Source organism: Salvelinus fontinalis, chromosome 35 (assembly GCF_029448725.1).
Source record: "Salvelinus fontinalis isolate EN_2023a chromosome 35, ASM2944872v1, whole genome shotgun sequence".
Taxonomy (NCBI): domain Eukaryota; kingdom Metazoa; phylum Chordata; class Actinopteri; order Salmoniformes; family Salmonidae; genus Salvelinus; species Salvelinus fontinalis.
In genome coordinates, this window is record NC_074699.1 from 34,563,812 (window position 1) to 34,577,486 (window position 13,675).

General features: G+C 43.4%; 1 long non-coding RNA gene across 1 annotated transcript; it reads right to left on the reverse strand.

Moving 5' to 3' along the window:
• Positions 1-2,031: 2,031 nt before the first annotated feature.
• Positions 2,032-8,559, reverse strand: LOC129834988 (uncharacterized). The gene is made up of 3 exons (XR_008756344.1): positions 8,523-8,559; positions 2,607-2,669; positions 2,032-2,416 (listed from the first exon to the last, which is right to left on the reverse strand). It is a non-coding gene; the product is annotated as an uncharacterized LOC129834988 (long non-coding RNA).
• Positions 8,560-13,675: the final 5,116 nt, after the last annotated feature.

Genomic DNA, 13,675 nt, shown 5'->3' on the forward strand with positions numbered 1-13,675 from the left:
AAGATGACAAAATGGAGAGGTAGGTAGAGATTCTGGCAGTGTGGCCCCTGCTTCAGAGTCACAGGGCTAGTAGTCATCGACAAAAAACATGCCATGAAAGTGGACTTAGGAGGTCTGACAAGGTCTCAAATACTGTTGCCGCAAGGTCAGAGAGCTAGAGAGAGAGAGAGAGAGCAAGAGAGAGAGAGAGAGAGAGAGAGATGGAGGCAGATGGAAACAGAGACTTCATGAGCTATCATGGATTATGTAACAAAGTCTGCAGAAGGCTCAGGTGTCATGGAGACCGTGGTTAGTGTCTGAAACACACTGCTTAGCCTCTCCCCACTACAGTAACACTGACATTTTCATTAAAAGGTCACCCATCTTTTAATGTCTTCACCCTGGCTTTAATGTAGGGCTGGGAGAGAGAGAGAGAGAAAGTGGAAAGCAGAGATATGAGCCAAGTGAGATCTAAGACAGCACCAGAGCAGACAAACACCATCTTCAAGACCAAATGAGACAAGGACAGACTTCATTGGACGGATCCAAATTAATTTAATGTAGTTTTAATGATTCTTATAAAGTAGCCGTTATATCTTTGTTCGAATTTAAAAACACAAACTATTTTAATCACAGGCTTATGTAGTGTGGATGACACACTTAAAAGCACATATATGTAAAATAATTCCATATTTAAATATAGAGGATAGCCATTAAGGAGATCATGGTGTGAAATACAATCTGAAATAAAAGGAGGAACCCTTTAGTTCTCTAATTTAGCGTGTCGACTGTATGAAGTTAAAAGATGGTCCCCACTTAGTTTAATATGAGGATGTGGACATTTTTCTCTGAAAATTGATTAATATAATTTGGTTAGAGAAATCATTTAAATAGCAATAAGGACACAGACTGTATCTGTTGGGCATAAAATAATTTCAAGTATAAATTAAATAGCTTATTATTGCCTTTCATTTCCTTAAGGGGATTTTCCACACTCATTTTTCTTTCCCTTCTTGGTATGTGGGGTAATTTCTTTGGAAGATATGAGGATATGGAATTACTTCTGTGTGGACGTGTGTTCAGTGGGGGCACTACATAAAAGTCTGCTGTTCTACTCACTGGATCTTGTTCCACATACTGTTCGTACTGTCTGTATGTCCGTCCGTCTGTCCGTCTGTCTGTCTAGGGACCAACACAAAGGCTTTCCATGATGTGGGTTTTACTCATTGCTTACTCATTGCATTTGATGAATCCAATTCATATGTTCCTAGTGCCATAAATCAAATCACATTCCTTCACTTCAAACCCCAACATTCCCTGGCTCCCATCAATAAGTTACAGAATTGCTGAGATCAGTCCACTTCAACACCTGTCAGACAATGTCACCAGATCAAAATGGAGGAAGTGCGTGGCTTTGAGAGGGAATGGCTAAGTTGCTGGCATGCAAACAGTGTTGTGTCCAGTGACTTGAGGAAGCAGTGCAGGAACAGGAGCAGAGCAGGGTACAGTGACTCAGAGAGGCCTCAGTGTGACGTCAGTGTGGTGGTATGGCTCAGAGTGGATAGAGGTCCTGGCCGTTTGGCCCTGACAGCTGCGTCTGCCCCCAGTAATACACCCGGTCCATCGGCCGGGGCCCCTCTCCCGCTGTCAGCACACCGATCGGCTTTCATGGATCATCTCTTATCTGCTGAATCTGTCATTACAGAGGAGAGGGATCCTTTTGGGGGGCTTTATACCACAACGCCACGGTTCACATGCTCCAAAGCAGACCTTGTGGGTGTATGGGTATGTCTCTCTCTCTCTCTCTCTCTCTCTCTCTCTCTCTCTCTCTCTCTCTCTCTCTCTCTCTCTCTCTCTCTCTCTCTCTCTCTCTCTCTCTCTCTCTCTCTCTCTCTCTCTCTCTCTCTCTCTCTCTCTCTCCCTCCATACCTCCTTCCACAGTAGGTGACTGAGTGTTAACCTGCCAGTGTGTGTGTGTGTGTGTGGGGGGGGGGGGGGGGGGGGGGGTCTGGGAAGGGATAGGAGGGGAAGGGTTTTTGTTTGTTTGGACAGATGCACAGGCCCATCTCTGAACTTCTGTCAGTGATCAAAGGAGCCGATGATGTAGAACAGATTCATGGGCCATGTCTTATCAGCCCCTGGTCCAGCCCTCATCCATCATGCTGAGCCCTCGTCCGTCTCCCTCCCGATGACGGCACCCTAAACACAGGGCATTAATCACCACTGCTCCCCTGTCCCGCTCCTTCCCTGGCCAGGTGACCCGCTGGCCGCATTGCCCTCCAGGCCTTCATTTACCAAGGGAGGGAAGGCTCAGTGGCTTAGTCTCCCAGAACCAAGCCCCCAGGGCAGCCCCGCTCTGCGTCAGTGTGGACCCCTTCTACCACCACCCCTACCAAAGGCCACTGGTGCTCTTTCAACAGGTCTGGAACTGGGGTTCCTGGAATTTGGGAGGTTAAATGGAGAGATGCCTCACTGTCAAAGCCACATATACACAGGAATGCACACTCACACACACATATGCTAAGACACACCCATGCACATAGACGTACCCAAACACGTGTATGTATACTGTATGTACCCGTGAACTCTTGGTGTTTATATTGTGTACGTTCCCCTCCTGCTGTTACCTTTGGTCATTGACATTCGTCATTATGGATTTCAAATGGAAAGGTAGTCCGATCCTCAGTAGACTGAAGATGAAAGGGGAAAGGGTTAAGTGCTTCCTTTGTGTCAGCAGGTTAAGCAAAACGTTTCACATAAGCTTTAATAGCCAGAGAGAGATAGCTAGGACCTTTGTGTCTCAAAAATTCTCAACTTAAAACAAATGCCAAAAGTAACAGAAAAGGGTAATGGGTCTACATGCAAAGAGCAGCGTTTCTAAGGAAAGGGCTTGTTTATCATGCCAAACCGCACTCGCTATCAAAGTTTAAAGTGTGGAAAAAATGTGCACTTTATTCAGGATAGGTCATAAGGAAATAAGTCAATTCAGTTCAGGGCATGAAACAGCAATAAATAGTCAATAGAGCTTTTTTTAAATGATTGGTTTTATTTTATTTTGTATTTATTCATTATTTATTCAAGGAAAACCCATTGAGACAATTGTTTCATTCACAAGGGTGCCCTGATCACAGTAACACAACAATCAAATACAATACACCGGCTTTAATGCGGTTTTAACCAATCATCATTCAGGATTAGACCCACCCATTGTATTAAAAAATTATAAAAAATACAGCACAACATGTCAGAAAAACAGCTACATTCCTCAGCTACTTGGTCCTTAATCAATACTTTAAAAGGCCTGCGCAGCACCAGAACATCTAGTAGTAAAGAGTTTAGTCAATTGTTCCAGCAGTGAGGCACACTAAAACAAAAAGGGGATTTACCTTATTTGGTGGAGACCTGAGGAACCTCAAGAGCAAACCCTGTGAACTGGTTTGATATCTCATGTTTTTATACTTTAACAACAAAGTTCGATAAGTCAGAAGCTTGGGTAGTAGAGCTTTTTAAACCAAAAGGGAACAGTGAAGTGATCTACAGGACTTTAATGAGGACCAGACAACCTTTTGATACAGCATGCAGTGATGAGTATTAAAACTGTCACCTGTGATAAAGCACAGGGCACTATGGTAGAAGGCACCCAAAGGTTGGTTTAAGAGTAGTGACTGCTGCATTCTGGTAAATGGTGTCACAATAGTCAAGAACTGGAAGGAAATTATAAATACAGTACAATAGTTCTGGCCATAAAATGTAAAAAATCTGTCAAGAGGAAATGACTTAGCGTCATTTAGGCTACTGTAAAATATATATATATATATATATTGCTTACCATCTTGTTTTCACCATGTTTTTGTCCCCAACAGACATAATGTGGGTTATAATGTGGGTTAGTGCCAATGAGCTGGGCGTAGGAGCCGTTGGAATCAAAAAGGTTGGGGTTAGGGCTAGTGCTAGTTTTAGCATCGTTAGCATTATATGATTGACCATTGACCATGCTGGGTACAGGGGAAGGTTATTGGGGTCTGAGTAGAAGTCACAAGTTTGTTCTCACACCACAGACACTTTACTGCTGACCCAGTGTCAATGGGCCATATAGATCACCAGAGACACCCACCAAGACATGACAGAAGCACATCCTATTACAACACTAGATAAACACAAAAACTCATTCCAAACCCAATTGCATTGGGCAAGACAGTCACATATACTTGCTCAAATACTGAGGCCTTTGAAATGATTGAGGAGCATAAGTAATCTTCTAACCCCTTCTGCCATGTACAGTGGGGCAAAAAAGTATTTAGTCAGCCACCAATTGTGCAAGTTCTCCCACTTAAAAAGATGAGAGAGGCCTGTAATTTTCATCATAGGTACACTTCAACTATGACAGACAAAATGAGAAAAAAAATCCAGAATATCACATTGTAGGATTTTTTATGAATTTATTTGCAAATTATGGTGGAAAATAAGTATTTGGTCAATAACAAAAGTTTCTCAATACTTTGTTATATACCCTTTGTTGGCAATGACAGAGGTCAAACTTTTTCTGTAAGTCTTCACAAGGTTTTCACACACTGTTGCTGGTATTTTGGCCCATTCCTCCATGCAGATCTCCACTAGAGCAGTGATGTTTTGGGGCTGTTGCTGGGCAACACGGACTTTCAACTCCCTCCAAAGATTTTCTATGGGGTTGAGATCTGGAGACTGGCTAGGCCACTCCAGAACCTTGAAATGCTTCTTACGAAGCCACTCCTTCGTTGCCCGGGCGGTGTGTTTGGGATCATTGTCATGGTGAAAGACCCAGCCACGTTTCATCTTCAATGCCCTTGCTGATGGAAGGAGGTTTTCACTCAAAATCTCACGATACATGGCCCCATTCATTCTTTCCTTTACACGGATCAGTCATCCTGGTCCCTTTTCAGAAAAACAGCCCCAAAGCATGATGTTTCCACCCCCATGCTTCACAGTAGGTATGGTGTTCTTTGGATGCAACTCAGCATTCTTTGTCCTCCAAACACGACGAGTTGAGTTTTTACCAAAAAGTTCTATTTTGGTTTCATCTGACCATATGACATTCTCCCAATCTTCTTCTGGATCATCCAAATGCTCTCTAGCAAACTTCAGACGGGCCTGGACATGTACTGGCTTAAGCAGGGGGACACGTCTGGCACTGCAGGATTTGAGTCCCTGGCGGCGTAGTGTGTTACTGATGGTAGGCTTTGTTACTTTGGTCCCAGCTCTCTGCAGGTCATTCACTAGGTCCCCCTGTGTGGTTCTGGGATTTTTGCTCACCGTTCTTGTGATCATTTTGACCCCACGGGGTGAGATCTTGCGTGGAGCCCCAGATCGAGGGAGATTATCAGTGGTCTTGTATGTCTTCCATTTCCTAACAATTGCCCCCACAGTTGATTTCTTCAAACCAAGCTGCTTACCTATTGCAGATTCAGTCTTCCCAACCTGGTGCAGGTCTACAATTTTGTTTCTGGTGTCCTTTGACAGCTCTTTGGTCTTGGCCATAGTAGAGTTTGGAGTGTGACTGTTTGAAGTTGTGGACAGGTGTCTTTTATTCTGATAACAAGTTCAAACAGGTGCCATTAATACAGGTAACGAGTAGAGGACAGAGGAGCCTCTTAACCTGTTGGGGATGGGGGCGCTGTTTAGACTATTTATGCTAATTTGGCTAATTTTTTAAACGGCTTCCCACAAAATCCTTGATCGTACAATATGCATATTATTATTATTATTGGATAGAAAACAGTCTATAGTTTCTATAGGAGTTGAAATTTTGTCTCTAAGTGGAACAGAGCCCATTCTACAGCAATTTCCCTGACATGGAGTCAGATTTGAGAAATGTTGGCCACTCTTCTGAAGTCAGTTAAAAGGGCACTGTCATTGCTATGACTACATGGACACTTCTTACGTCTTCCCCTGGATGCCTTTACGTGATGACGATTCCAATGGGGTCGATTGCGCGTTCACAGGCCCCACAAATGAAAAAACCCTGAAGCTAGTCATTCTTTTGGAGCTGCGTCATGCGCCTAGAGGACACCGGCGCGCACCTGTTCCAAGCGTTAGTTTAGCCTGTTATATTTCTCCGGTCATCTTTTCACTCGTTATAGGAGTTAAAAACATCATAAGGTAGTTAATTTAAAGCGTTTTATAGCAATTTATATCCGTTTAGTGCGATTTTGGGACATTTATTTTTGCAACGATGTGAAAAGTTGGGCACGCTTTTCAGTTCATCCCGAACGCAGTTGACATTTCCACATGGCAAGAGGACAGCTTTCCACCAAAAGACGATTTCTCCCAAGAAAGGATCCTTTGCCCAAGATACTGATGGAAGAACAGCTCAAGGTAGGACATTTTTATTATGATAAATCGTGTTTCTGTCGAAACATTTTAGTGGCTTAGGACGCCATGTTTTTTGACGTAGCTTCGCTTGGCGCAAACTGTATTGAAAAGTAAGGATAAATTAAAAAATGTAATAACGCAATTGTATTAAGAATTAAATTGTCTATCAATCCCTGTCCACCCTATATTTTTTAGTCACGTTTATGAGTATTTATGTATAAGAGTAGATCACTGTCTAAGTGGCGCAAGGACTTTTTCTTTACCAGCTTGTCTACATTTCACATTGTCTAACCATGATTTTGGTGGCTAAATATAAACATTTTCGATCAAACTGTATATGCATGTTGTAATGTGATGTTACAGGAGTGTCATCGGAAGAATTCTGAGAAGGTTAGTGAAAAAATTAATATCTTTTGGCGATGTTGACTTTTATCGCTCACTTTGGCTAGAATCAATGCTGGGCTGCTAATTGCTATGTGCTAAGCTAATATAACGATTTATTGTGTTTTCGCTGTAAGACACTTAGAAAATCTGAAATATTGTCTGTATTCACAGGATCTGTGTCTTTCGATTCGTGTATGCTGTGTATTTTTACGAAATGTTTGATGATTAGTAGTTAGGTAAACACGTTGCTCATTGTAATTATTCTAGTCCATTTGTGACGGTGGGTGCAATTGTAAACTATGCCATCTACCTGAAATAGGCACTTTTTTCTAACAAAACCTATCCCATACCATAAATATGTTATCAGACTGTCATCTAATGAGTATTTTTGTTGGTTAGGGGCTATAAATATCTTAGTTTAGCCGAATTGGTGATGGCTACTGGTGTTGGTGGACAAATAAAAGATGGTGGATTATGCTAATGTGTTTTTAGGTAATAGATGTACATCTTTACATATTGTGTCTTCCCTGTAAAACATTTTAAAAATCGGAAATGTTGACTGGATTCACAAGATCTGTGTCTTTCATTAGCTGTATTGGACTTTAATGTGTGAAAGTTAAATATTTTAAAAATATATTTTTTTTGAATTTCGCGGCACTGGTTTTTCAGTGGGGGGGGGGGGGGTGTGCCGCTAGCGCCACGCTGATCCTAGACAGGTTAAAGAAGAAGTTGCAGGTCTGTGAGAGCCAGAAATCTTGCTTGTTTGTAGGTGACCAAATACTTATTTTCCACCATAATTTGGAAATAAATTCATTAAAAATCCTACAATGTGATTTTCTGGATTTTTTTTCCTCATTTTGTCTGTCATAGTTGAAGTGTACCTATGATGAAAATTACAGGCCTCTCTCATCTTTTTAAGTGGGGGAACTTGCACAATTGGTGGCTGACTAAATACTTTTTTGCCCCACTGTATACTGGCCTCAGTAGTCACAGATATGACGTTGGTTAAATCATGAAAAAACTGACATTCACAGTCATACTACAAGTTCAAACCAAGGTGATGAGACTCATAACATTGCAGTAGGGCCATCACCCTGAATGACTAGACATTAGAGAGAAAGCTTGACCAATCAGAATAGTCCTAGTGCTGTAAGCGGAACACAATACAAGCAGAATCTCATTCCATATCTCTCCTCTATTCTATTCTAAATGGGATGGAAAGTAGAGGTGCATAACCTTGCTGATGTCCTTCCCCTCTGAACTGTTAATAAGCCTATTTGTTAACTGCCAGTGGCAGGAATGAGCGTAAGCCCATATGGTCCCCGATCCCTCATAGGTGAAAGTCAGTTATCCCTCTTCCTGCCTCTCTCTCAGTGGTCGGTGAAAGGTGTAGAGATATCACTCTGAGTGCTGTGACAGCTCTACTTTAGCATATTCATGCCAAGTACAGACTCATTTCACAGGTGTATTAAAATACTCCTAACCCCCTCTCTCATAGGCCCATAAGCTCACTGCCGCGCGGGGATGGTGAGTCGCCATGCATGAAAATCAATGGGGGAAATATGTAGAAATAAAAGCATGCATCAGAGGCCGGGTCAAGAACCTAATTTCACAGTGACACCAGGGGTAATTTGGCCCGGGAAATGTTTGTCAATTCTCCATTCATTTGAGCCGGCATGGACGCAACTGAACCACTGTGCTGCGAGGCCCTCGGTCTGGGGTGTGAGGTGGCCAACCTGAACGCCTATATTTATGGCAGCACTTTTGTGAATACATTACGCCTGTCATGATGAAATAAGTGACATACTTACATGATGTGGGGCAGCAGTCCAGAGGCAGTGAGACGCTGGGGGAGGCAGAGATAAGAGGAAGTGGTAATTAGTACATTCATCTTTTTTACGATATCATTTTTCAGACATATATGATCACAATGTAAATTAGAAATAAGGAGGAAGGAGGGGGACCTGGCTTTGTGGGAAATGGAATTCATTTGGAGCTGGTGGGTGGGGTGGGTCAATCGCCTCAATCACACTACAATAGAGCGGTGTTGGTTGTGTTGGGAGGGCAGGTGTAATTTACGGCTGTGTTTGGCTTCCTCTCCTGCCATGCACCTGGCAGAACCCAGTACTCCTCCTGCTGCTCTGGCCAGCTGCTGAGCCTCCTCTCACTCAGATAACACACGCTCTGCCTGCCTGCCGGCCACACTGGCTGCCTGGCTTCAAATCCCATTCATTTACCGCTCAAAAAGGGAGGGAATAAGGAGGGAGAAAAAGGGAAGAGAAAATAAAAGACACCTGTCTCTCTCCTCCTTACCCATCTCTCTCTCTCTCCTCCTTTCCCATATATCCCTCTCTCCTCCTTTCCCATATATCCCTCTCTCCTCCTTTCCCATATATCCCTCTCTCCTCCTTGCCCATATATCCCTCTCTCTATCCTCCTTACCCATCTTTCTCTCTCTCCTCCTTACCCATCTCTCTCTCTCTCCTCCTTAACCCTCTCTCTCTCTCTCCTCCTTAACCCTCTCTCTCCTCCTTAACCCTCTCTCTCTCTCCTCCTTAACCCTCTCTCTCTCTCTCTCTCCTCCTTAACTCTCTCTCTCTCTCTCTCTCCTCCTCCTTACTCATCTCTCTCTCTCTCATCCTTACCCATCTCTCTCTCTCCTCCTTACCCATCTCTCTCTCTCGCTCTCTCTCTCTCTCTCTCTCTCTCTCTCTCTCTCTCTCTCTCTCTCTCTCTCTCTCTCTCTCTCTCTCTCTCTCTCTCTCTCTCTCTCTCTCTCTCTCCTCTCTCTCTCTCCTCCTCCTTACCCATCTCTCTCTCTCACTCTCCTCCTTACCCCTCTCTCTCTCTCTCTCTTTCTCTCTCTTCTCTTTCTCTCTCTCTCTCTCTCTTCTCTCTCTCTCTTTCTCTCTCTCTCTTCTCTCTCTCTCTCTCTTCCCTGTGATTCAGCCTCATAGACTCTTAAAGGCATTCTATGGATTTTTCATTTGGCTTCCTCTCGCTCGGCAGAGGCCCCCTGTTTTAGCAGCGCCATTACCTCCGTAACGATTATAGACAAAAAGTTAATTATGTAATTATAAAGCCAATAACAGCCTGCGCTGGTTTACTCTGCTTTAGTCGGTTTAAACATTATCTCCTGTGTGCACATCATAACAGGCGGAATGTGAGGAGAGGAGATTAACGCCTTGGAAAGCAGATGCAGAATTTAATTCTCCCAGTCCACGGCTGCCTGGGAAACCATTAAGTAATCACAACATTCTCCCTCGATTAAATTCACGGCTGCCACTTTGCACACAAAGGGAAGGAGGGAAGAGGGAAGAAGAGGTGCCTGCCTAGGAAGAGAAGAGAAGCTTGCGCTCTCTCTCATTTTTATTGACTGGAACGGTGGAACAGCAGTCTCTGCCTGTCCCTGTCCCTGTCCCTGTCCCTGCAGGCACTGATGAATAAACCGGTTAAATAGGGGTACTTCAATCTGTCAGAAATTGAAAAGTTGGAGTGGGCATGAATAAAATCTGAGTAAAAATAAAAGAGGAAGGGGATGTGTTGAGATGTGTTGGGTGTGATAAAGCTCAATGGAAGTGGATGGAATAAATGGGGAAGCAGAAAAAGATGCTCTTGATATTTCCACATTATTTTCACTCATTTCACTCAACCTCAGATGATTGTTGTGGCCAGCAGCTACAGATAAGGCAGGCAGACTAGATTGAGAGGAAAAGGGCTAGATTGGACTTGGTTTAAATGGATTAAAACACACACACAAACACACACACTGTACCTGCGATACACCACAACTATACAGTAAGCATAACTAATTACTTATGGATGGGGCATGTGTGGAATTAATAGGCTGCTGAAATTGTATTTATTTAATGTTCCGGTGTGAGGATGGTTGAAATAGCCCCTCAGGGATAGAGGTCAAAGTGTCATTCTCCTAGTATACACAAGTACTTAGGATCAGGAGAGGGTCCTGCTCTGATTAATAGGCTAATTCATTAGTTGAGTTAAGTGGTTTAGTGAGGCAGCTGAGGCTGGGCCCTGCAACCTGAGGCCTCTACAGACCACATAGCTTCAGACCAAGAGGATCAACACTGAGCCTAAATGCAAGATAAAGACACCAAATGAACTGAGAACAAACATGGATATACTGTAACGGCTGTCGTGTCGGTGGAAGAAGGTGAGGACCAAGGTGCAGCGTGGTAAGTGTTCATGATATTTAATAATAATCAAAACTGAACACTGAATAACAAAACAACAAAGAAACAACCGAAAACAGTTCTGTCTGATGCAGACACACAAAGACTGAAAACAACCACCCACAAAACCCAACAGAAAACAGGCTACCTAAATATGGTTCCCAATCAGAGACAATGACTAACACCTGCCTCTGATTGAGAACCATATCAGGCCAAACGAGAAAACCAACACAGAAACACAAAACATAGATAACCCACCCAACTCACGCCCTGGCCACACTAAAACAAAGAAAATACAGAAGAACTATGGTCAGAACATGACATACAGTATACAAACAGTCAAAGGCCATACTATACAGCACTCTGAAGCAGCAACACTACACACATAGCCTTTTGCATACTTATGCTGCACAAAAATATAAATGCAACATGTAAAGTGTTGGTCTCATGTTTCATGCACTGAAATAAAAGATCCTAGAAATGTTCCATATGCACAAAAAGCATATTTCTCTCAAATCTTGTGCAAATATTTGTTTGTATTTCTGTTAGTGAGCATAGCTCCTTTGCCAAGATAATCCCATCCACCTGACAGGTGTGGCATATCAAGAAGCTTAAACAGCAGGATCATTACACAGGGGCACCTTGTGCTGGGGACATTAAAAGGCCACTCTAAAATGTGTAGTTTTGTCACACAGCCCAGTGTCACAGATGTCTCAAGTTTTGAGGGAGCTTGCGATTGGCATGCTGACTGCAGGAATGTTTCCAGAGAATGTAATGTTCATTTCTCTACCATAAGCCGCCTCCAACGTCGTTTTTGAGAATTTGGCAGTACGTCCAACTGGCCTCACAACCGCAGACCATGTGTAACCACGTATGCCCAGGATCTTCAAATCTCAGGGAAGCTCATCTGCGTGCTCGTCGTCTTCACCAGGGTCTTGGCCTGACTGCAGTTTGGCTTCGTAACCTACTGCAGTGGGCAAATGCTCATCTTCGGTGGCCACTGGCACACTAGAGAAGTGTGCTCTTCACAGATGAATCCCGGTTTCAACTGTACAGGGCAGATGGAGTCCTGTGGGCGAGCGGTTTGCTGATGTCAACATTGTGAACAGAGTGGCGCATTGTGACAGTGGGTTTATTTTATGGGTAGGCATAAGATACGGACAAGGAACACAATTGCATATTATCGATGGCAATTTGAATGCACAGAGATACCGTGCCAAGATCCTGAGGCCCATTGTCGTGCCGTTCATCCGCCGCCATCACCTCATGTTTCAGCATGATAATACACAGTCCCATGTCTCAAGGATCTGTACACACTTCCTGGAATCTGAAAATGTCCCAGTTCTTCCATGGCCTGCATACTCACCAGACATGTCACAATTGAGCATGTTTGGTATGCTCTGGGTCAAAGTGTACTACAGCGTGTTCCAGTTCACGCCAATATACAGCAACATTGCACAGCCATTAAAGAGGAGTGGGACAACATTCAACAGGCCACAATCAACAGCCTGATCAACTCAACTCTATGCACTGCATGAGGCAAATGGTGGTCACACCAGATACTGACTGGTTTTCTGATCCATGCCCCTATCTTCAAAAAAAGTTTTCTGTGACTAACAGCATTTCTGTATTCCCAGTCATGTGAAATACATAGATTAGGGCCTAATGAATTTGAACTGTAACTGAAAGTGTTGCATGTTGCGTTTATATTACTGTTGAGTGTACAATCTCATAATAAAATATATATATACACACACACAGACACACACAGACACACACACACACACACACACACACACACACACACACACACACACACACACACACACACACACACACACACACACACACACACACACACACACACACACACACACACAGACCAAGCATATGTGCATGTACGCACCCTTCCATTAAAAAATACAAGTGCAAAGTTACAATGAACTCGCACCCCCATGTTTCCAGTGATCGGTAGGGACATATTGACATACAATAGTCCGATGTGGAAGTTCAGGTGTGTGTTATTGACTGTGCTGCGAAAAAGGGGCTTGTGTCTCAAAGGGCATTTCTATAGGCGGTATTTATATAAGCACGAAGGAACATCAAAGTACCTCCTATCATCTATCATAGTCTTAGGTTATCAGGTGTTATGGGAGGGTTAGCTTTGGTCTGTGTTTGTACTTGACATGCTCCATAGTATAGTATGCATGTGTGATTGTGGGCGCAAGTGTGTGTTTCTTTTTGTGACTACCTCCAATGTCTATTGATGTCTGATTCATGCACACAAGCATGCACACCCACACACACACCCACACACACACACACTGGAATCCAAGATGGCATAGCAGTCAGACGTCTTTGTCTTTGTCCTATCGTGCCCCTTGTATATATCTTTTTGCATATTTTTCTTCGCATATTTTTGAAAGTATTTCCCTTAACCTCAACTTCTAAACACTCTCCTGCAACCTGCTTCTCCCAATGTGACGTGGATCTGCTTTTTTCTAAAGTATTTCTGTTTACTTCGGATCTGGAACCCCTCAACTGAAGCTAGCCAGCTAACTACCTACCAGCTATCAGTTAGCAAACCATTGCTTGCGGTCATCAGCTAACCTTTAGCTCGGAAAGCTATCGCCAGTTCGAACAACGTGACTCAAACCAGAGCATAACGGACCTATTTCTCTCCATATTCCCGGATTCCTACCGCAAACTCTGAACATTTTCATCTGGATCTTCGCAACTAGCTAACCGCAATCCCGGGTGTCCACTCCTGG